Below are 25,814 nucleotides of genomic sequence, written 5' to 3'. Positions count from 1 at the left end.
AAGAACTCCAATTCAATACGTGTCCTAAACAAACAAAAGAACATGATGCATATGTTTGTAATGGTAAGGATTACATTTAAACTGTCTAATAGAACACAAAACTCTCGACACTAGCGGCGGGGTACCTGATCCGAAGAAATGAGTTTTCTATTTCCTATGACGTAAGCGCTCAGCTGAGCACCCGGTATTTATGTAAAGGAAGAAATGTCAATCACCTAATGGAGAAACGCCCACCACTCCACTTCTTTGTTTAACCCAGTAGGAGTCACAGTCTGCCAGTGGAATATCCATCTCTGTTCGTGTTTCCACAACCAGGCTTGGACGTTGCCTCCTCTGTTTAAATGGGCCACTTCTAGAACAACGAACTGTAAATCCTGTAACTGGTGGGGAATGGCATGCCAGTGTTGAACTAGAGGGGCACCCGTATCCCCCCTTCTAATTTTGCTCAAATGCTCGATGACACATGTCTTGATACTTCTAGTGGTGTGTCCAATATAAAACAATTTACATGGGCACATAATCATGTAAACGACCCCCTGAGTGTCGCAATCAGTATGATGTTGTAAGGTGTACGTTTTCAGTAAACTTGGATGTTGGATACTAGTAGTTTCAAAAGCATGAGCACAGATGGTGCAATGTCCACATTTGAAATGACCTTTAGATAGCGTCGTAATACAAGCTGGCATGCTGACAAAGTGAGAGGGGGACATGCGGTCCCGTATATTTCTGCCTCTAGAATATGCAGAAAGAGGAGGTTGTGCAAGACTTTGGTGCACCTGAAGAATGTGCCAATGTGTGTTGATGATCTTCTTGATGTCAAATGCTTTATATGAGTAGGGAAGCGTGCATACCATCTGGGCGTCAGATTGATCAGGGGTGTGCTGCAGCAAATAACAACGATGTGCATATAAGGCCCGTTTGTAGGCCTTTTTAATGATGCCATGAGGGTACCCACGTTCCTTGAATCGCTGCCACATGTCACCAGAACGGATTTTATATTCTTCTTTATTGCTGCACAAACGCCTGAGTCTCAAAAATTGACCCACAGGTAAGTTATCCCTCAGGTGGCGGGGATGATAACTGTCATAATGAAGTAAGTTGTTCCTGTCAGTCTGCTTCCGATATATAGAAGTTTCAAAAACACCCTGATTCAAGGAGATATGAATATCCAAAAAAGCAATTTGAGTGTCAGAGATGGATGAAGTGAATTGTAAGTGCGGGTTGCATGTGTTAAGCCACTGTAAAAACTGGTGAAAGGCTTCTAAGGTGTTGGTCCATATCAAGAAAACATCATCTATGTAACGTTTCCACACATAGATCTCAGAGACATATGTAGACGTGTAAATGTATGTTTCTTCGAAATCAGATACATAGACGCATGCTAAAGACATGGTGGCCCCCATCGCAGTACCCTGAATTTGCAAAAAGAATTCTGTGTCAAACATAAAATAATTTTGCTGCAACGCTATGCTAGCGATGGCTACTAAAAAATCCACTCTGGCTGTAGATAACTGAAGTGTACCTAGATGTTTTCGTACTACCTCAATTGCACAGGACTGAGGAATGTTAGTATATAAAGCCTGGATATCAAGAGTGACCAATAGAGCCCCCTGAGGAATAGAGTGGGGCTCTTGGAGCCAGGCAAGCATAGACGTGGTGTCCTTTATGTATGACTTCGCTGAGGACACAAGAGGTTTGAGATAAAAATCAACAAAGTCAGACAAAGGCTCTAACACAGAACCGATCCCTGTTAGTTATACTCCATATTGACAATCAACATCTTGGACCCCTGAGGAAAAAGAGTTATTCGAAACACAGACCATGTCGAGTCCCGGTTTTTAATCAAGGTAAACCATTCTTTGGAAAACAACCTTTTTTAAAAAAAATTTCAATAAAGTTCCTGAATCCCATACATCATCTCTGCAATCCTTTTTCTTGTTTTCATTGGAGTGGATATCCCACATATGTTATAGCAGACCCAATATTTTTCTTACAGTTCTCTAGTGCTGCACAGAAACTGGTGGTTTACTTATTTTTTTTGTTGTTGTTAACCCCCTTTTACAAAACTGTGATATCAGTTTTTAGTGCAGGCTGGTGCCCTTAATGCTCTGCACTGCTCCTGACGCTCATAGAGTTCCTATGAGCATCGGGAGCAGTGCAGAGCATTCAGCTTGCCAGCCTGTGCTACAAAAATGCTATTGTAGTTTCATAAATGGGGGGGGGTATATTATTACTTGCCAGAAGTATAAGCCCTCAAGGTAAAGTACAGCAAAAACAAACAATGCCCCCCCAAAAAAAAAAATTAAATTAATATTATAAAAATGAAGACAATAAATAAAAAAAGATATAAGCAAAGATCAAAATCATATTCATGAAAAAGCCTGAAAACCCCCCAAATGCCTTGACTTACTTTCTAAAAGTCAGGCACTCCTTATAATGTTGAATTTCCAACAGGAGAGAATACACACAGACAGGAAACCAAACATCAGAAAGCATTTCCTAATGCATTAAAGTCTCACTGATTTAGAAAGAGCCACATGCAACCAAGTTTACTTGGAGGAAAGTAAAAAGAAAGAAAGCTTATGCCAGGTCAAACAACCCTGCAAATAACCTTCATTAATTCTACATAATGACTTCAAGACAAAAGATCCCGAATTTCAAATGAAATTCAATGAGGTACAAATAGAAAGAAGACAAAAGTGAAGAAATCCTGTTTGTTATGTACACATACCTACAGCTACAACTCACATTGCCACATTTTGAACAAGATGCAAGCATTTAAAATGTTTTTCAAGGATGCCATGCAATATTTGTAATGGTGGCCTGACTTCTGTTAATTAAATTGCTTGAGTGCAGGAAAGGCCTAAGTTGGTTTAGTAGCCATTGATATACAAAACCACAAACATGCAGAGCAGGCAAATCTAGGCATCTAAGAAGTCTTTCAATTACAAATCATAGTTCAAAGGAGAAGAAAAAAAGGACCTCCAAAGAAAAAGAAAATTACTAGGGACAGATCCCGCATCAAAAGACCCAGGCTTTGTGAGCTTCAAAATCTTTGCCTTAATGAAGTTGTTGGGCATTTGTCAAAGCAACATCATTTGGATTCAGGGAACAAAACAAGAGGAAGGGAAATGGATAAATAGATGAATCTGGTTTTGTAAAATGCCAGGCTAAATTGTTTAAAATATAGGTGTTGGCAGTAATGTGTTTTGATATATATATTTATTCGCCTGCTTATTGTATACCTTCTTCAATCATATCATACAGTAAGTAGTACTTAGCTGAATAGCTCTGGTTAGTTGACAGTCCCTGTTTCCTCATACAGGATGTCAAGCACATTATTCTCTTAACAGCCCTAATGAATAGAGACTTCAGAGAAATTGGTTCTTGCCTTCTGTTCACATACAGAGTAACAAACAGCAATCAAGCTTTATTAACCTTCTACTATCTGAGGTGGTAACTGAGCTACTGTTTCTTTTTCAGCAAAAAGGTCTCTAGCTTGAATGTGACTAATTTGTGACAAAAAGCTTTCATAAGCTACAGATTGAGGTCCAGAAAAGAACAGGGCACAACACAGACTTTGGGCATTTTGTTTCATAACTGGTAGATCAGGAGTAGGGAACTCCGGTCCTCAAGAGCCGTATTCCAGTCGGGTTTTCAGGATTTCCCCAATGAATATGCATTGAAAGCAGTGCATGAGAATAGATCTCATGCATATTCATTGAGGAAATCCTGAAAACCCGACTGGAATACGGCTCTCAAGGACCGGAGTTCCCTACCCCTGTAGATGTTTCTACCTGGTATACACGAGGGATCTTCAAAATGTTTCTGCACTTTTATTTTTTTAAACACAATTTTTAAATATCTCAAAAGCAAATTACATCACTACCTACAAGGTGAGCAGGCTTGTCTGACTGACTAGTCACATCAGCTCATATATAACTTCCACAAGTGATAGAGCCTCATTAATCCCAACCTAGCATTAATGACGTTTTAATGAATTTTTTCTTTTTACTTATTTCATCTAATGTACTTTATGTATGTATATAAAGCCAACTTAGCTTTTATATAAATGATTTCTGTCCCCTTAGCCGACGCGTTTCGCTATCACTTCATCAGGACGAGGAAATCTTGATTCATAATGTTTGCATGCTTCAACAAAGTCTCTGGCAGCTTAAAACGTCATAAATGCTAGGTTGGGATTAATAAGGATCTTACCACCATGAGTTATGCTACTCGGGTGGCTGTTTGAAAATCCCTGGATACCTAAGCATTGACGTATGGATAGTTAAGCTCACTATAACACTGGTTCTTTATCACTTGTGGAAGTTATATATGAGCTGATTTGGTGAACTGATAAAGAGGAAAGAAGTTTGGAAAATGACTAGTCACATGACATTCTACTATAACTCTCTTACTACCTCTCTTGCCCCAACCATTTTCCACAAAAATAATGTGTGGAAGCTTTTTGAAGAACCCTCATGTACGAGTATGCAGAATTTCAAATGAGAAAAAAAGAAAATGTGAGATAATTATTTCTTTCTATATCTTCAATAACAGCATTTCCCAAAATATAACTGGAAATGGGGGCTATTTTAGAATACCTGTTCACAGTTCATTGCCAGTGTGATAGCTTCAGATGTTATAGTCAATCCTAGTAGAACAGCAAGAAGGTTTCTGGAGTAGCCTGGTGAGCAGTGCAGTGACCTATAGAGATGGGGATCTAGGCCCAGATCCTACTCTAATACTCTTATGGTGGCATAGGCAGCAGAACGATTTTTTGTTTTGGGGGAGACCACAAGCTCCGCCCCAGACCCTGCCCAAGCTCTGCCCCAGAACCCGCTCCCATAATAGTACTAATTGTAATACCATTTTTTCCATTCATTTTTCATATATACACACAATATAATCTTATTAACAATACATAAGGGTTAACCACAAAATTAAACTACGCAAAGCACACTGTGTTTCTCAACATTCATTTCTACCAGAACACCTGGCCTTGGTCACACATGCAGAACAGAGATAACCCCTATGCAAATACAGGACCACAAACTAAAGTACTAATATATACAAACAAAACCTAAGATGCAAGACTGCATGGAGTACAACCCCCAGATAAATAGAAACAAATGCATTTCTTCCTGAATAGTGCAAACTATAGATAGGAGATGTAATTTCTCAAAACTGACACAATTCAATCACTAAATTAAAAATAAAATCATTTCCCCTACCTTTATTGCCTGGTGATTTTGGTTTTCAAACCATCTTTCCCAGTCTCTGGCTGCATTTCCTGCTGTCTGTGTTCTTAACTGTGTATCAAGGGCCACCTTATCCATTTGCTGTTTTTCTCTCCTTCACTTTCTGCCATATATCCATCTTTAGCATTAACTTTTAACATTCAACTTTCTTCCATTTTTCTGCTTTCTTCTCAAAATCTACTTTTCCATGCCTTCCCTTCCCATCTATCCATGTGTACCATCTCCTCTCTCTTTCTTCTCCTCTATTCCCATCTATCCATAAGGAACATTTCTTCTTATCGCTTCCCTGTCACAACCATTGCTGTGCACCATCTCCTCCCTCTGTCTCCCCTATCCCTCCATCCCTATGCACCATCTCATCTCTCTCCCATGGTCAGACATCTCTGTCTTCCCCCTTCAGATGGCCTGGAATCTCTTTTCTCTTCCATGGTCTGGCATCTCTCTCTCCTTCCCTCCCTCTTTCCAAAATTTAACATCTCTCTCCTCTCCTTTCTGTGGTCTGGCATCTCTCTCTCCCCTCCTTCCCTTCCATTCTGTGGTATGGCATCTCTCTCTCTCCCTCTCCTTCCTATTCCAGTGGTCTGACATCTCTCCCTTCTTTGGGTCATCTCTCCTCCCTCCCAGTGTAACATTTCTCCAACCCTCCTCTCCACCACTATCATTGACCAACAATTCTTCCTCTTTCTTCCTTTCCACATATAAATCATCTCTCTTTCCCTCTCACGCTCTTGCCTTTGTCCTTCCCAACCCTCTCCCAGTACGTGCAGTATCTGTCTTTCCCAAACCCCTGCACCTAGCTCTCCCTACCAGGCTCTGCACTAGAGAGTTGTGCGGGAACAGAAATCCTGCCCATCTCCACCCGTCCCCACCAGTATCCTGCCCATCCCCGCCCGTCCCCGCAAGAATCCCCTCCAACCCCGCCCATCCCCATAAGGAATTCCCTTCGGCCCAATCCGACCCCGCCTGTCCCCCCCTAAAAAGCAGCAATTACTTCTGATAGTTTTAAAAGTCTTAGTTTATTTAAACCAACAATAAAATACAATATAAACAAATAACAGTGAATAGAAATAAGAGATGCATACATCACCGGAAAGAATTAGAATAGACATTAGGTCATGTGACTGTAGGGTCGACCATTTCTTGTTAAGAGTTAGATTTTTTTGGCAATATAAAGCTCATATCTGTAGAGCAAACAAATCTGGTTCCACCATCTGGCATATGTAACTTGTGAGAGGTCCCCTCAAGATCCACAAATGGTTTTTAATGCAGCAATGAGTTAAGAATCAAACAATACAGCATCAAAATCATTTAAAGCAGACTTGAGAGAGGCACTTTTCAGGACAATAGTTGCATAAGAAAAATGTGCCAAAACTGAACTGGAAACCCCAAAACAAACTCAGCAAGTACTTCATTTTGTACTAAACACAATTGGAGGACATGAGGGGGGCTAGGCCTCCCACTTTGAGCTTAGTCCCCCTCAAAATGAGCATCTCCTTTGCTGTAGCTGGTGGAACATTTTGTTCTTCCATCATCTTAATCCCAGTTTCTGTTTTTGTCTATCTTCTACTAATTCTCTTTCCAGGCCTCGGGAACCCCGGTTCCACCTCCACAGGAGTCCCGGGAGCCTGGGGGGATCCCTGCAGGAGTCCCATAGACCTGGGGGGATCTCTGCAGGATTACCGCAATCCCCATTCCTGTGCAGACCTCTACTCTGCACCCAGCCCCCTTCCCTCCCTCCCTCCCTCCCCCTGTCAGATACTGCACCTAGCCCCCTTCCTTGCCTGCCCCTCTCCTGTCAGACTCTGCACACAGCCCTCCGTCAGACTCTGCTCCCTCCCTCCTCCCCCAACTCTGCACCCAGCCCCTTTCCCTCGCTTGCTCTGCACTCTGCCCCATCCTCCTACCTCCTCTGGCCTGGTGGTCCATAGGTGCAGCGGGCAGGAGTGAGCTTTCCGGCTCATGTCCCACTGCTAACCCAGCTGGTTTGGCTGTTTTCTTCTGCCGCTGAGTGGCAATGAGTGGGAGCACGTTTTGAAGCTCTTGCTCGGTGCTCAGCCTATTTTGACTGGCTCTCATGAATTCTGCCTGCTGCATCTTTGGAACACTAGGGATGATGAAAGTGGCAATTTTTGTGAGGGCCATGGCCCCTGTGGTCCCCCACCCCCCGTTCCGATGCCTATTTATGGTGGGTTATGTGAGCCTTCCATGGCCCACCCAAATTCCATTGTACCTACATATAGGTGACACCTTCAGGCATAAGGGCTATTGGTGTGGTAGGTTTTGAGTTGGTATCTATATACCGTATTTGCCGGCGTATAAGACGACTTTTCAGTACCTTAAAATCCTCCCCAAAGTCGGGGGTCGTCTTATACGCCGGGTACTGTTTACATTCCCTTACTTTACATGCCCTAACATCTCCTTCCTTACCTCCTGTCTGACTTCTCTGGCTTCTAATACTGTTAAAGGAAACCTTAATAACTAAAGGTTTAAGCACTGTTACTAGCGATCCAAGCTGGTCTGACATAAACGATGCTAATTCCCCAAATAATGGAAATCATTATTCACCTATAAATATTAGCAAACAGGAGGATCTGGAGCCAGAATCACGTTCTATACGATACGCCCCTGGGTTGGCTCTGCTTACAAAACCCAACTGGTGTGGGAGGGGTACAATTTGCTGCTTCTTCAGACCAGAGCCCGGGGGCCCCGCCTTCTGCACTTTTCCCCCGCCCACCAGCCCGCCTCACCTTTTGCCTCCGCCTACCACGCAGCGGGCCGTCAAAGCGCAACCAATGAGAGGAGACTTAGCTCGCTCGCCCACCAGTGAGCCCAAGCGATGGATTGAAGTCGTGTTGCCGGCCGGGTTAAGCTCGCCCTGGGGTTCGGAGAGCGAGGCGTGCTACGGGGGAGGGGAGCCGGTTCCGGGATGTGGTGGTTAGACGGAGCACTGTTCCGGCTCGTCCGGTGAGTAGTGGGTCCGCCGGCGGGCTTTATCCTTTCTGCTCCGCTTCCTAACTGTGGGGGGTCTGGTGATAATAAGGTCTTTTCTTAGCCAGTTTATTTAAAAAGATAAATAAACCAGGTTTTGCTAAAGGAATGCATGCACATGTCGGGTCTGTGCAGCTCTGGGGGGAGGGGGTAAGTAAACATTTGAATTAAAATTGTTGAAATAAATTCTGATGTTCTTTTAAGTTTTATTTGTTGTGCAGAAGGTGTGCGGAAGAAGGGGTAGTCTTATACGGCGAGTATATAACAAACTCTATATTTTAACTGTAAAAGTTGGGGGGTCGTCTTATACGCCCAGTCGTCTTATACGCCGGCAAATACGGTATATAAAATCGGAGGTATGTGTGTATGTATTTGTGTGTGTATGTGCCGCGATCACGCAAAAACGGCTTGACCGATTTGAACGAAACTTGGTATGCAGATCCCTCACTACCTGGGGTGATATGTTCTGGGGGTCTCGCGGCCCACCTGCACACGTGGGCGGAGCTACATATAGAAAATCAGATTTCACCCATTCAAGTCAATGGAAAAAATGTAAAAAGCTGTGGGATCGATTTGAACGAAACTTGGTATGCAGATCCCTCACTACCTGGGGTGATATGTTCTGGGGGTCTCGCGGCCCACCTGCACACATGGGCGGAGCTACAAACAGAAAATCAGATTTCACCCATTCAAGTCAATGGAAAAAATGTAAAAAGCTGTGGGACCGATTTGAACGAAACTTGGTATGCAGATCCCTCACTACCTGGGGTGATATGTTCTGGGGGTCTCGCGGCCCACCTGCACACGTGGGCGGAGATACAAACAGAAAATCAGATTTCACCCATTCAAGTCAATGGAAAAGCTGTGGGACCGATTTGAACGAAACTTGATCCCTCACTACCTGGGGTGATATGTTCTGGGGGTCTCGCGGCCCACCTGCATACGTGGCCGGAGTTACAAACAGAAAATCATATTTCACCCATTCATGTCAATGGAAAAAATGTAAAAAGCTGTGGGATCTCCAGTTATTTTACTTAGCAACCTTGACCCACCAAAACTTTGCAATGGCACAAGGCTTTGTGTAAAGAAGTTACTGTCCAATGTAATTGAAGCGACTATCTTAACCGGAAAGGGACAAGGTGAAACCGTATTTATCCCGCGGATACCACTTATTCCAACAGATCTTCCTTTTCAGTTTAAGAGATTGCAAATTCCAGTGAGACTTGCATTCTCTATCACAATCAACAAATCATAAGGACAGACTATTACATACTGTGGAGTGGATTTAAGATCCCCCTGTTTTTCCCATGGACAACTCTATGTTGCTTGCTCAAGGGTGGGTTCACCCAAGAATGTATATGTTCTTGCTCCTGGAGGTGAAACTAAAAATGTTGTTTATAATCAAGTTTTGTGTTAGTTGTATTGTATTCATTTTGTCAAATATTTCACATTATAATTTGAATATTGTACTTTTTATAAAGCTGTAAAAAAATAATTTCATTCTCCACTATAAAGTATCTTTATTTGAATCCATTTACAGTGTTATTGCTATAATTAAATACCCGTGCAACGCCGGGGCATCAGCTAGTACACTATAAGGGGGTTATGGTGAAATGTGTACCTGTCAAAACAAAGCAAAAGAACAATCCAACAAGTCTGCAGTGAAAAATCAAGTATTAAATTCTCTCAAGTTCAGTTATTTGTTCAGGACAAGATATTTTCGTGTCCATGGTATAAACATATTGAACACATTTGACTGAAATAGGTACTTGACTTGTAAAGTTTGTTATCATTGACAGATCCATGAATTCTGCTTTGTATCATAAAATTCTAGCTGAAGTGAAATGAAATGAAACATGCAGCAACAAAAAGACTCAAACATTCAAGAACATCTACTACAGAATAGCTGAAGAAGATGAGATTGTTATGGCTAAGTCAAGGTCTCAAACTCGAATCATACAAAGAATGCTGGTATCTATCCAGCCTTCACACATTGGGACCTGGTATAAAATTACCTTTGAAATGTTTAATTAAAGTTATTTCTACTCAGGAAAGAGCTATTGGTTCGGAATGAAAGGTATACATACTTTTTCACAGAAGGATAATTATTGTTGAATCTTTTTGTTGAATAAATAATCAAAATATATCCTTTTTGTCTAAGTTATGTATTGTTCAGAATACAGCAGTTAGACTAATTTTTAATTTGAACATGTATCCCCAAGGCTTTTAATAGAGGGTAGGGTCTTATTTAAGCTTGGGTATTGCATAGTTTATTACCAACATAGTTGATGAATCATTTTTTTAATTTACTTCTCGAGGACATTCCTTGCATAATTTATCTTTATTTTTAGATTTCCTGCAGTTAAAGGATGTACTCAAACAAGATTTATAAATCGACAATTATCTTATCAAGCTGTACATTGGGGCCCTAAGTTTGGACCATTGGTTAGAATGTCTGACTTTATGCATTTTAGAAAACATTTAAAACTTATCTATTTTCTACATATGTGTAGATTATTGAATGTTATTGAAAATGTTATTTAAATGTAATTCACTGATAATGTTCAGTTCTATTTTTGTGTACACCGCATTGAACCACAAGGTATTTGCGATTATAGTAATACATTTATGTTATTTATTCAGTGGAGCTCTCTTTTCATATCAGGGGGTCTAATAAAAATCCTTATACAATGCAGACCATTATTGGGAGTTTGTGGATTTTTTTTTTCCTTTTACAAAGCCACGCTAGCGGTTTTAGCGCACACTATAGTGCACGCTATCTGGAAATCTACCGCCTGCTCAAAAGGAGGCAGTAGCGGCTAGCATGTGCATCAATTTAGCGCATGCTATTCTGCGCATTAAGGCCCTATCGCGGCTTTGTAAAAGAAGCCCATAGTTAACTCAAATGTAGCCACTTACCACATATCTATAATTAGCCCGAGATATTTAATACCAGTGCATTGTATATCCAGGATTAATTCTGCCTAAAGCAATCAGTGTTTAATCCTTTAATTGGCAGATGGTGAAATGGCTGTTTTATGTAACTTCATGATGAACGAGAGCAACAGTGGCAAGTAATAGGCATTTGGAGATGCAGATCTCCCATAAGATTGATAGAAGACACATCTTGCTTCTGAGCAACAATGCCAAATAAAGGGTTAAACAAATGCTCCCCGCTACAGACTGAATATTGACTGGATAGTCTTCGCCAGCACCATATGCCTAGAACAGGCTGCCTGAATCAATATGTCATGCTCCATCCTTGGCAGTATTCAAATCCAAGCTAAAGGCCCACTTTTTTTGAAACTGTTTTCAAATCTTAACTCCCACTCACTGCTGTCAGATACCTAAACCCACTGTATCATTTCCTCTACCATAATCTCACCAACCCTGAGATGTCCTGACTGTCTAATTAGATTATTAGCTCTTCTGAGCAGGGACTGTCTATGTTAAACGTACAGCACTGCGTATGCCTTTTAGCGCTATAGAAATGATAAATAGTAGTAGTAAGGTTAAAAAGATGGCAAGGTTTTACTAAGCTGTTATTCTAAATAACAGAATTAAACGTGTGCCAAGATTTAGGCAGAATCTTATGTATATTGGAATTACGATCCAGAAGCATATCCAAAGGAAGATTGAAATCTCCTTCAATTATAATTCTTTCCCTGGCACATTGCACAATAGTATCAAAGAAAGAACTGAAAAATTGGGAAGCATAGGATACAGGGACACCCACTAAGTTAAATTTGAAAAATAACACAGTGGCCATTCATTCCATTGTTGATGGAGCACCACCACAGAAACCAAATGTTTATGAACTAGAATGGCCATCTCTCTCATTTTTCTAACAGCAGCAGAATAACCAAACTCCTTATAAGCAGTGGCGTACCAAGGGGGGGGGCGGGAGGGGCGGTCCGCCCCGGGTGCCAGCCCTGAAGGGGTGCTCCCGGCCTTGCCGTTCAGTCCCCCCACGCCCCCGAAGGACCGCTCGCCCCACTGACCTTCCTGCACCACCTGTGAAGCAGCAAGCAGCAGGATCGCGAGGTCAGCTATCCCTGAGCTGCTTGGGCGCTGCTTCCTGCGCCGCGGTCCCGCCCCTCCTCTGACATCAGAGGAGGGGCGGGAACGCGGCGCAGGAAGCAGTGCCTAAGCAGCGCAGGGATAGCTGACGTCGCGATCCTGCTGCGGCTGCTTCATAGGTGGTGCAGGAAGGTCAGTGGGGCGAGCGGTCCTTCGGGGGTGGTGGGGACTGAACGGCAAGGCCGGGAGCATAGGTAGTGCTGCTTCATAGGTGGTGCGGGGAGGCCAGGGGGGCAAGCGGTCCTTCAGGGTGGGGCGGGTGGGCAGGCAGGCAGGCATTCAAGGGGGAGGGGGGTGACAGGCAGGCAGGCCTTCAAGGGGGGGGGACAGGCCTTCGGGGGGGTGTGCAGACCTTCAAGGGGGAGGGACAGGCCTTCAAGGGGGGGGCAGGCAGACCTTCAAGGGGGGACAGGTCTACAAGGGGGTGGGCAGACCTACAAGGGGGTGGGACAGGCCTTCAGGGGGGGTGCAGGCCTTCAGGGGGGGGTGCAGGACTTCAAGGGGGGGTGCAGGCCTTCAAGGGGGGGACAGGCCTTCAAGGGGGGGACAGGCAGGCAGGACTACAAGGGGGTGGGACAGGCCTACAAGGGGGTGGGACAGGCCTTCAAGGGGGGGACAGGCCTTCAGGGGGGTGCAGGCCTTTGGTGGGGGGGGTGCAGACCTTCAAGGGGGGGGGACAGCCTTCAAGGGGGGGACAGGCAGGCAGGTCTTCAAGGTGGGGGGACAGGCCTACAAGGGGGAGGGACAGGCCTTCAAGGGGGGGACAGGCCTACAAGGGGGTGGGACAGGCCTTCAAGGGGGGTGCAGGCCTTCAAGGGGGGACAGGCAGACCTTTAAGGGGCGACAGGCCTTTGGGGGGGACCCTGGTTTAGAAGTACACGGAGGGAAGGGGGTGTTCAAAGAGACGTGCATATGCCAAACTTTGGGGGGGGGATGAAGAAATAATGGGTCTGAAAATAGAGGAGAGGGAGAGAAATGATGGACCATGAGATTTAGGGAGGGAAGGAACTGAAAGGGAGAGAAATTGGACACAAGGGATGGTGTAGAGGAGGGATAGAGATACTGGATAGGAGGGTAATTGGGAAAAGAAAGGAAGAGATGGTGGACTCTGGGGTGGTGGGGAAGGAGGGAGAGATGCCGGATGAAAGGGTAGTTAAGAAAAGGTGGATCTGTGGAGGGAGATGAAAAAAAGGAAAGATACCAGACTTCCTGGGGAGGGAAGGGAAATGGAAAGGGAGGACAGAGTTGGCAGATGGATGGTTAGCACGCAGAAAGAAGAAAGAAGGAGACCCTGGCAAGCAAGTTATCAGAAGAAAACCAGAGCCTTGGACCAACAAGATTTGAAATATAACCAGACAACAAAAGGTAGAAAAATTAATTTTATTTTCTGTTTTGTGATTATAATATGTCAGATTTGAAATGTGTATCCTGACAGAGCTGGTGTTGGACTGCAAACGTGAGCTAGGATTTAACAGAGAGAGGAAAAGTCCTTTTTGTTTCTTTATTTTATTTACACCACAGCGCCAGTGTGGTTAGGAGAAGCCAGAGGGGGTGAAAAAGCTATAAAACCCACCAGGAGTTTTGAAAAAAATCACCCAACTGGGCAGGAAAATCGAATTGAAAAACCAATTCAATAGGCTGAATCGAATCAAAATTTTTTTTCCTGAATCTGGCAGCATTAGTTTGCGCTACTGTCTTAGACTTTAGGACCTGGGATTGGGGAGAGATGGCATCCTCAGTACTTTATAATGCAAGTGAAACGAGGATTTGGTCAGACTTTTGAAGGGTCTGCAGAAAAAAAAAATATTGTATAGGCCGGAGACATGAAACAGCAGGAAATGGGAACTTTTCTTCCTTCTATTTTTATGAATGGAAAGGCTGAGGATGTCAGAGAGTTCAGTTAAAATATGTGCTTTATAAGAAAATATAATAATGTGTTTTATAAAGTTTATAGCATAGCTGGCCTACCCAGTGAGGTGTTTCTAGTGGTGGTGGTGGCAGCGTGTCAATGTGTTGAGAGGAAGAGGTGGTCTGGGAAATTCTGCTGAGCAAACTCTGGGCCCATTTCCACCCCCCAGTTAGTCCACTCCACTCAATTGGTTCACACACTGAGTGGGTCTTTGGGTGTTGTGTTGGGATCTCTTCCAGTGGTTTATCAGTATCTCCTTCTGGTCCAAGGAAGGAAACTTTGTTATCCTTAGCATTGACCTACAGAATATGTTTGTAACAGCGCTGCTTGTGTGGCATTAGGCTATGTAGTGATCGAAAGAAAAAAACAGACTTTTGCACATTTTTGCACTATATGGTGGGTGTATGAGGAGATTCACATTTCCTGCACAGCTAAGTCCATGTGAAGTTACCTTGTGCTGTATTTGACATCTAGCAAGGTCTCTGTTTGAAAGGAAAGATCTAAACTTAAAAATGAAGTGGCCAGAAGTTATGGTAAAAGCAGATAGTGTAGCTGGTTTTAAGAAAGATTTGGACAAATTCCTGGAGGAAAAGTCCATAATCTGTTATTAAGACATGGGGGAAGTGTCTGCTTGCCCTGGATCGGTAGCATGGAATGTTGCTACTCTTTGGGTTTTGACCAGGTATTAGTATCCTGGATTGGCTACCATGAGAATGGGCTACTGGGCATGATGGACCATTGGTTTGACCCAGTTAGGCTATTCTTATGTTATGTTCTCATCTGTAGGGGTCTTTGTTTTCACTTCTTATTTTAATGTATTTTTTTTCTGGGAACTTATCAGTGTTTTTTATAATGGGAACAAAAATGGAAGAGAATTAATGTGTGTGGGATGAGGGGGTAACTAATTTCTTCAGCTAAATAATTCAATCCACTTCAAACAGACATAGGAGAACTTGTGCACCATTCACACACCCCCCAACCAAAAACGTCAAAAGAAAAAAACTGTTCGACAACCTCCTAGCCATTCGAGCTGCAACACTCGACCCCCAACCCTACAACCAATTGACATCGACCACACACTGCAAAACCTTCAAAAAGAAATAAAAACCTTTCTATTCAAAAAACACATAAAACCGAACTAACACAATCAGAACTGTCCCAAGCATCACCTGCAACTACTCCATATGTACTTCTGATGTCATGAGAATTCAGACATAATTTATGTTATGTTATGTTTGGAATATAAGAAAATTTTCACTGCCTGTTTCTATTCTGACCATTTATTCCATTTCATGGTCATTACAAAAAATATTTTTTTATATGGGGGGGTGTCAAAAAATGATGGGCCCCGGGTGCCACATACCCTAGGTACGCCACTGCTTATAAGATTTATCAAACAAAGAATATTTCTAGTTTAAATAGGTCTCCTGCAAAACAACATTATATCAGGTCTATAATTACCCCAAGGTCCTATGTTGGGCAGCAGCGACACAGTGGAGCAGCTCACTGTGCGGGAGAAGGCAATGGCAAACCACTCCTGCACTCTGCCGTGAAACATCACAGGGTGGATTCCTCACTGTGCATGTTGCCATGAGTCGGTGGCCAACTCGGTGGCATAATCCATCCATCCATTCCATCATTACCCCAAAAAAGGGAAAACACCCTCCAGGGATTCAAAACAAGGTTGGACAAGTTCCTGCTGGTTTCGGTTAGGGCACTGATCTTTGACCTGGGGGCCGCCACGTGAGCAGACTGCTGGGCGCAATGGCCCACTGGTCTGATCAAGCAGCAGCAATTCTTAAGTTCTTAAGACTATTAACATTGAGAGAAATAAAAGATAAATAATATTCTATTGCAGTACTATAGAAATAATATTCCATTGCAGTACTAGTATCAATATAAGGAGACCAAAAATAGCTAGAATAAAGAAAAAAAAAATCCAAAACAGTAAGATCCAAATGTGTTCATCCAATCCAATTCATAACATGAGCTCCACTTTAAATAAATCAAGAATATGTCAAACAAAAATATATTCACATCCACACATCCCAACAAACATGCTGTAAACTGGTAGCCTTTCGATAGTGAAGCACATATCTGTGGACTAAAGAGTCAAAGAAAGAAGACCATTTCAGGAAGAATGGCCAGGAAATTAAAATCAAAATCATGATAAATTCAGCTGAGTCTGCAAAGAGTGCTGAAATAATGATTATCTTGAGCACGATGTAACTACAAATCTGTTGATTAAAGATGTTTCACAAGCTAAATATCATTTCTTTAAGTAACCAGCTAGTTAAATAATGCCAGCACAACATCTTCCAAATATTAATTAGAAGTAATTGCTGAAAAACACCAGTAACAAATTTACAGAGTTCAAGTAACTGGCAAAGGATCTGTGATAGCCATGACCTCTCACCAGTCATCTCTGGAACCTCAAAACTGCGAGTCTTATGAAGGGTCACAGGCATCTGGGCCAAGTAAAACAAGCTGAAAGGAACCCTCACTTTTTTTATAAAATTGCGGAGAGCTAGCAGTTGATTTCTACATGCTATCTTATGCAAATCTGGCAAAATAAACAATGGGCAATTCTGATAGTGAAGGGGAGCTTTCTGTCTCACCACTTGCAACATCTGATAGGCTTGTTGGTATTGGAGGATCTGGAGAACAATGGGCCTCAAATGGCTGCTCAAAAGACTCAAAAATTGAGGGAGAAATTTCTGAATATAGCCAACAGGGTCTGTACCTCTCCCTTGGGGATGTTCAAGAAATAGACATTTTGCTGACAAGTGATTGATAAGGTACTCCATACTCCTTTCCAGTGCTTTGGTTCTCTTACCCCCTCTTCTACGAAACTGCACTAGTAGTTTCTAGCGCGGGGAGCCGCGCTGAATGGCCTGCGCTGCTCCCGATGCTCAAAGGAACTCTATAATCGTTGGGAGCTGCATGGGCCATCCTGCGTGACTCCCTGCAGTTTCGTAGAAGAGGAGGTTAGTATATTCTCAGAGCTCCAAGATGGCGCCAGAATTTGCTGTGATGTGATAGAAACTAGTGTGGAGCAAGCTGGTCTTTTTGTGGTATTTCCTCCCTCACTTCTTTAAGCAATGTATTTGTGGTTTTCATTAAGTAAGTCAACTGCAGTAACTCTTCCTCTTTGCTATCATGGGCTTTGTCAGAGAAGGGAGATCTGATTTCAGTCTTTTTAAAGTCTGAGTTGTTGTCTGGACACCAGCCATCTTATTTCATGAATGCAGGAAATTATACTTTTCAGCTAATTCTCTCCTGAGTTCTCTCTCTAGTCTCAGAGGTGGCTCTCTAGCCCTTCCCCCTTCTCACTACCTTGGTTCTTACTTGGATTGGCCTCCTTCATTGCAGTCTAAGGCTTTGTTAGTCTCCAATCTCATCACAATGAATTCTCTCCAGATTCTCTGTCTCACAGTCGTGATATTGCTCTCTTTGCAGAATTGTTTCCCGAGGACTTCATCTTCTCTTAGGGTGCCCAGTTCTACTAGTGAAGACAGTGGAGCTCTTTCTTGTATTTATCAATTTTAAGAATATAAGAATAGCCTTACTGGGTCAGACCAATGGTCCTTCAAGCTCAGTAGTTCGTTCTCATGATGGCCAATCCAGGTCACTAATACCTGGCCAAAACCCAAGGAGTAGCAATATTCCATGCTACCGATCCAGGGCAAGCAGTGGCCTCCCCCATGTATTTCTCAATAACAGACTATGGACTTTTCCTCCAGGAAATTGTCCAAACCTTTCTTAAAACCAGCTACACTATCCGCTCTTACAACCTCTGGCAATGCGTTCCAGAGTTTAACTATTCTCTGAGTGAAAAAAAAATTTCCTCCTATTGGTTTTAAAAGTATTTCCTTGTACTGTAACTTCGAGTGTCTCCTAGTCTTTGTAATTTTTGATGGAGTGGAAAAATGATCCACTTGTACCCATTCTACTCCACTCAGAATTTTGTAGAATTCAATCATATCTCCCCTCAACTGTCCCTTTTCCAAGCTGAAGAGCCTTATACCATTTTAGTCTTTTCTCATACGAGAGGAGTTCCATCCCCTTTATCATTTTGGTCGCTCTTCTTTCAACATTTTCTAGCGTCACTATATCTTTCTTGAGATAAGATCAGAATTGAACACAATACTCCAGATGAGGTCGCACCATGGAGCGATACAGGGGCATTATAACATTTTTACTCTTGTTAACCATCCCTTTTTTAATAATTCCTAGCATCCTGTTTACTTTTTAGGCACATTGGGTGGAAGGTTTCATCGTATTGTCTACAATGACACCCAGATCCTTTTCATGGGTGCTAACCACCAAAGTGGACCCTAGTATCCGATAACTGTGATTCGGGTTATTCTTCCCAATGTGCATCACTTTGCCACATTAAATTTCATCTGCCATGTGGACACCTAGTCTTCTAATTTCGTAAGGTCTGCCTGCAAGTTTTCACAATGCGTATGCATTTTAACAACTTTGAACAGTTTAGTTGTCTCTTCTCAATCAGCACATCCACTTTGAGGCCTAATGCTCCTCAATTTACTGTCCCAGTATCCTCCTAGGTGATGCTGCTCTGCTATCTTCGTCATCTGTTTCTTCTCTCAGCCAACCTAGAAGACTTCAGTCTTTTTGCATCTACCCTCTGCTCAGAGTTCCTTACTTTAGCATCTAACTTTGGTTTCTCTCAGTTATCACATTCCCTAAACATTTTCATAGCCACACCTTGGATTTGGTCTTGTGCCCAGAACATTCACTTTTATTCCTTATCTAGAACATACCATTACTTGAGATCACTTTCTTCTTACATTGTATCTTCCCTAAGACTCCACCTCAGGCAACTTCTTGCTCATCTTGACTTTAATATTGTTAACGATCATTGAGCTATCCCCTCACCCAGCAGATTGTCATTTGCACCATATTTATGGATCATCTAGCTATGTTACTCTATTCTTCCCTTATATTCTGGACAGTTTGCTTCAAAGCAAGTGGCTCACTCTAGTTCTTCCAGACATGCTCCTTAGTTTCACGCAGGTGTATATCTTCCTACAACAATTCATTGCCATCAAGAAGCAGATTACCAGTACATGAGTCATATTAGACTCTCAGTTTAATTTTAATGCACACATTTATAGACTTGTTCAGGGATGTGGAGGATTAGCCTAATGGTTAGCAACTGTGATTCTAGGTAACTGGATTCATATCCCTCTGCAGCTCCTTGGGACCTTGGACAACTCACAGGCAAGTCATTCAACCCTCCATTGCCCCAGGTACAAAAACTTACATCGTGAGCACACTCGGGACAAAGAAAGTACCTGCATATAATGTGTACAGGGGCCACTGAAAAGTTCTCAGCCCAACCAAGAAGAGAATGTTGTGGAGCCATGAACCTTACAAATTATTCCACACTTTTTGTTTCATTTCATATCATTGCAGGTATGTTAGATTAGTTGATGCATCCAGAAATATTCTCCTTCTTTATAAAGCCGCAATAGCATTTTTAATGCTGGCTGCCACAGTAACAGCTCCGATGCTCATTGAATTTCTATGAGGTCCGAGCTGTTACCGCCACGGCCAGCGCTAAAAATGCTAGCACAGTTTTGTAAAGGAGGCGGTTAATAATTGAGAATAGAGACCATCTCTGCCTCTTATATTCTCTGAATATCTTTTCTATGTAATTTCAAAATAAGTTTCTGAGTGTTTGAAAACAGCATGAATAGTGGCCAAATATTCTTTCGAATTGAAACAGGTATTTGGGATAGTCAGCTTTTCTTTGTTTCTGGAGGCCAAAATCCCCAGGGATGAATTGAGTCTAATATGTTTAAATTATACCAAACTGGAATAAGACTCTGCTACACTTTTCTATTTTAGAATATTGCTTATCAAAGCATTATTCAACTTTAAAATTCAATCTTTGGTTTATAATTACAACAAAGCCTTTTAATGGCAGGACTATTAATCAGCCATATAAGAATGAGGAGGGCAAGTGCTGTTGCTGAACCCTCTTGGGTCTTTCTCTGTTTGATAATAACTGTATATCTGTTTGATTTTTGTGTGGTTTTTTTTTTTTTAAATTAGCATGTGCATTAATGACAGTTTCTCCAAACAGTGTTCTGTGTCTATGAAAAAAAAAAAATTTACACATTTCAGAATTGAATTTGGGAACATTTGCTAGTTCCTGCAACTTTCACACAGTCCAAGATAATGAGTGTGTCAGCTATTTGACCGATACGTTTTGCTGCTGTTCTGTGACATATGCCGATAAGTTTTTCATTAGTAACAAATTTGCTTATTTTCTAATAAAACTTTTTTTTATTATTAGTTATACATAAAGATAAAGCAGGGAATAGAGCAGCACTTCTTTTCTGTTCATCTAGGAGGAGGCTGGATGGGAGCCGAAGATCAGCTTGATTTATTAGAACAGAATCACATCAGTGGGTGCATAAAAACCAGAATGTCAGATATTTGATCAGCTCACAAGCAAGCCTCCTTTTCCCCCTTTCATTTAAAATGATTTTGAATGATGGCTTCAAATGCATATTTTCTCACAAAAATGTTTGAGTAATTGTATAGTAATGATGACTAAATGTATTTAGACCATTTCTCATAAACTCATCACGATTCTCAGAGGGTTAAGAAATCCCTTTAGTTCATTTGAATGTATTCAATGAACCCAATCGTCATAGGATCAAAAGTTTATGTATTTTTATATGTTGATTTTTTATATATATTGGAATCTGAGGATCGGGGTGAGTTTATGACAAATGGTCATTAATGAAAAATAATAGACTGATGTTATACTCATTGTAATCTTAGTTGAAATCCAGTCTAAGAATAGCCTTCAATATTGATATTGATTAAATGTATTTAGAGGCATCAAAGCTAAAAAAAAAAGTGTTTTCTAAAGTCACAAAATGGAAACATCTGGTGTTTCAATATTAAACCAGTACTTCAGTTATTTTTTTTCATGATGAAACAAATTTCATGAGCTTCCTTTGTTGTATAGCAATAACACAATTGGTCTACAGTACTTTTAGCTACTCCAAAAATAGAACACATTTAGCTTTATGTCTTGTACCAATATCTTGAATATATATATACAATGCTCCCCAGCAAATTCACAGTCGGTGGTTCGCGGTCCCGGTCATTCGAGGTATTTTCCGACCGTGAATGATCAGGCAGGAGAGGGCAGCTGGAGCACCAGCGAGTTAAGGAAATCACTCACTGTATGCTCTAACCGCCTCTTCCTGTACTAAAGTCGAGCCTTACCAATCAGGAGCTGCGTGTCATTCTTCACATTGCTGGATTTCTTAAACAGAGCGTTGTTTATGCTTTCTGGGTACAGGTTTACAGACAGCTCTCTGATTGGGCATAATTTCAATCTCTTTATCCTCCATGGCATCCTGACAGGGTTCATACTCAGAAGGGGCTCTCAGGATAGGCTTTTGGTGTGCTTTTCTAACCCCAGCACTGATATTCTTTTGGTTCTTAAAAAGGACCAAAGCAGGCACAGAGCCTGGTTGGTCACAGTGTGCTTCCAATGCATTTTTGCAGCTTATAGAATACTATAAGTTATGGGTGTTGCATGACTTAATTAGGTGCACCAATGCAGGTTTACACGCTCACATTACTCCTCTCCTCAAGTCACTTCACTGGCTCCTCATCTACTTCCGAATAGTTCAAACCGATCTCCCCCCTATGCTCCCTCCTGTGAGCTTCATTCATCAGTACCCTTCTCCTCCACTGCCAACTCAGACTCTGTCCTTTCTTTCTTGCCACGCTGTATGACTAGAACAAGCTTCCAGAGTCAATGTCACGCCCCATATCTATGTATTCAAATCCAAGCTAAAAGTCCACTTTTTTTTAAGCTGCTTTCAACTCTTAACTCCCAATCACTGTCATATACCTGTACCCACTGTATTATTCCTTCTGCCAGAAACTCTCCAACTTGAAATGTCCTGTTTATCCAAATTAGATTGTAAGCTCTTTTGAGCAGGGACTGCCTATTAAATGTTAAATGTACAATACTGTGTATGCTTTTCAGCACTGCAGAAATTATAAATAGTAGTAATAGTATTCTGTAATGAAATTGGGGTGTGCAGATACAGTAATAAAATAGATGTTTCCAGTGCTGCATTGAGGCATTTAATTGGCAGTACCCTGTTATATAGAATTACCCCCATAGGATTTACATGGCTACTGCATCTCTTAGCCAACAACTATGTGTCCTCCAGGATTACACTGAAGAAGTGAATGATCCCCAACCTATATAATCAGTTCCATACATGGCTGTAGACAAATATGGCCTAGCAACAGGTAGTAATGTATTTTAGCTTGGATGATTTTATTGTGGTAATTTTTCTGTACCAAAAATAGAAGTTCGATTGAAAGCTAACTGGTAGCCCAGGTACAGCTTTCGTCTGACTTTTCATGGTGTGGACAATTGTTTTGGTTAAGATATATCTACCTGGTATTGCTAATAAATGTAGGCTCAGTGGGACAGGATTTAAAGATGAAGCTAATTTTATCCTCAAAATAATTAGTCAGATTGGTGACCAAGAGTGGTGAGGGGGCTGAGGTAAGTGGTCAAAAGGTATATTGGATAAGCTAGAAACTATGATATATAGTTTTTAAACTGACTTTATAATTTTTTATTTTATTTACATATATTCCAGCTGCAAGCCTGAAAGCTATTAAAACTATAAATTCAGGCACAGTAGGTTTTGGGGTTTTTTATGTCTCTGAAGGGCTCAAAACCTGAGTTTCTATACGAGGTAATGGAGGGTTAAGAACATAAGCAGTGCCTCTGCTGGGTCAGACCAGGGGTCCATCCTGCCCAGCAGTCCACTCACACAGCGGCCCATCAGGTCCAGGACCTGTATAGTGATCTCTATTTATACCCTTCTATCCCTTTTTTCTTCAGGAATTCATCCAATCCCTTCTTGAACCGATACCGTACCCTGTCCTATCACACCCTCTGGAAGCGCTTCCAGCCATCCACCACCCTTTGGGTGAAGAACTTCCTAGCACTGGTTCTAAATCTGTCCCCTTAAGCGACTTGTCCAAGATCACAAGAAGCTCCAGAAGGATTTGAATGAGGCTCTCCTGTTTTTCAGTCACCTTTTGAAACCAATTACAAATCTATTTCACACATACTCATTATAGACATTCTGAAAATCAGACTGGTTTGGCGTGCTTGGAAGACTGAGTTGAGAATCACTGGTCCAGTGTGGCAGCTGAGATTTCATGCAAACAAGCAAAAAGGCATGCATTTGGACTACAAAACCCTCATTTGGAATCTGTGTGCAATTGCGGAGACGGCATCATGAAAAAGACTATAAACTGGATGGAATTGGTCCAGAGAGTGACTATTAAAATGGCAACAGTCTTCATCATAAAGCATTTGGAGACAAGGACAGCTTCTGAATTCAAGAAAGCATGTGACATGCACAGAGAATCCCCGAGGAAAAGAAAGAGACTATAAAACTAAGCAGTTGGTGTACATGGGCAGACTGGATAAAACAGAAAATAATGGCTCATGATTTTTGTCTACCAGTATTTCCCCTGTTTCTGTCCACAGCTTCTTCCTTCTTTCCATCTCTTCTCCTTGCAGGCTTATCCTTCTTTTCCAGTCCTAAAGCCCCATGACTTCAACCCCCTTCTGTGTGTACCTCTTTATGTTATCACCTCCTCTGGCCCATTGTTGTCTTTCCTCAACTGATCTAACCTACTATTTATTATTTCTATAGTGCTACTAGGCTACTTTCTTCTTACTAAGCCATGGTCTCAGCTCTTTTCTGTGCTCATCGCTTTCTCTGCTGTCCATACCATTTTATACTCACCCAATTTTCCACAAGATCCCTGCTTGTCCTTGTCACCCTGCACATGTTGATTGTAGAGAATGACACGGGGACAAATGCTTCCCTGCCCGCGCGGGAACTCATTTTCCTATCCCGTCAAGTTCTTTTCCTGTCCCTGCCAGCTCTGTCCCCATCTGCACAAGCCTCAAACACTTTAAAATCATAAGTGTTCGAGGCTTGTGCTGTTAAGACAGAGCTTACAGGAGAGGGACAGTGACAAAACTCACGGGGACAGGACAGGGAAATTGAGGTCCTGTGAGGACGAGGACAAATGTCATTCTCTAGTCTATTGGCTTTGCTAGAGATCTTTTAACTTGAGGGAAAAAGGGAAGCATACTTGTGTTGACTAATCTGATCATGAACCTATTCATGTCTTTATAGTATATTCCCTAGGTGGTTAGCCACTAATAAAAGATGATAGTTTAATAATTTGCTTTATTGAGATAAACGAATAGCTTTACTGGATCAGACAAATGGTCCATCTAGCCCAGTAGCCCAACCTCACAGTGGCCAATCCAGGTCACACTAGTACCGGGCAAAACCCTCAAAAGTAACAACATTCCATGCTAGCGATCCAGGGCAAGGAGATACCTTGCTTGACCTGTTAAATCAGAATTGTTTTGTGATCATGTGATTACTGTCTTATTCATGATTAAGCTATCTGTTTTATTTGTGACATATTTAAAGTAATATTTCAAGTGAAATGTATTCCTTCTACAACTGTAAGAAAAAGTGTTGGCACCGCCAAAAGTTATCACATCAAACTAGTGAAGTTTAAGGGCAATTATAAAGTTACAGAGGATTCATGGTTGCATGATAAATTAATAATCCTCAGGGGTTCATAGAATGCTTTACTTATTGAAGATACAAAAAAAATCTCATTAAACAAAATAACTAGATGTACTATGAAAAGGGTAATAAGGCAGATAATTTGCAAGCATTCGTGCTTAGACAAAAAAAAATGAACAAACTTTAATTCCATGTATTAATAACAGGGGTGAGCATGCTGTCTCTCTGGATATCTCAACCACATTCACTTCATAATGGAGACTGTTTATTTCAGAATCTGCATACTATCAAGACAAAATAGTAACGTTTTGACAATTATAGATCATTTCACATTTTCTTAAGAAGCATGGACTAAACCTGATTACGCATTAATGCATGTTATTAGAAACTAGGGCCCGTTGCATAAATGGCCAAGGGAGGTGCATGGATAGGTCAGGGGCTTTCCCAAAATTTGCTCATAATGGATGTTCGCCCAAATTGGACATCAGGAATTACACCTGGTTTCAGCAAGCCTAAATCCTGATACTCAAATTGGCACCAAACGATATTCCATAATGGGCAACTTTAGTGGTTAGTGTGTGCTAACGCGCTTAGGGCCAGACTCTATAAATGGCACCGTCATTTGCCTAAAAAAAACTGCTGCTGATTACGTGTCAACCACACAACAGCACCATTTATTGAATCACGGTTTCGTAAAAGGAGGCACCGGAAATGTAGGTTGGGTTTTAAAGGTCTACACTTCTGGCACCTACCTTTCATTTGAATCATGGCTACAGAGGTGCTTTACAATGCCACTTTCAGCATTCGCCATTCCTATAGTGGCATTAAGCATTGTAGAGCGCCTCTGTAGCCATGATGAAGGTAATTACACAAAAATATCCAAAAGGTGAATTTTTGTCACCAAAAAAGATTTACTGTATA

Source organism: Geotrypetes seraphini, chromosome 5 (genome assembly GCF_902459505.1).
Source record: "Geotrypetes seraphini chromosome 5, aGeoSer1.1, whole genome shotgun sequence".
Taxonomy (NCBI): domain Eukaryota; kingdom Metazoa; phylum Chordata; class Amphibia; order Gymnophiona; family Dermophiidae; genus Geotrypetes; species Geotrypetes seraphini.
This window is presented reverse-complemented; position numbering follows the sequence as displayed.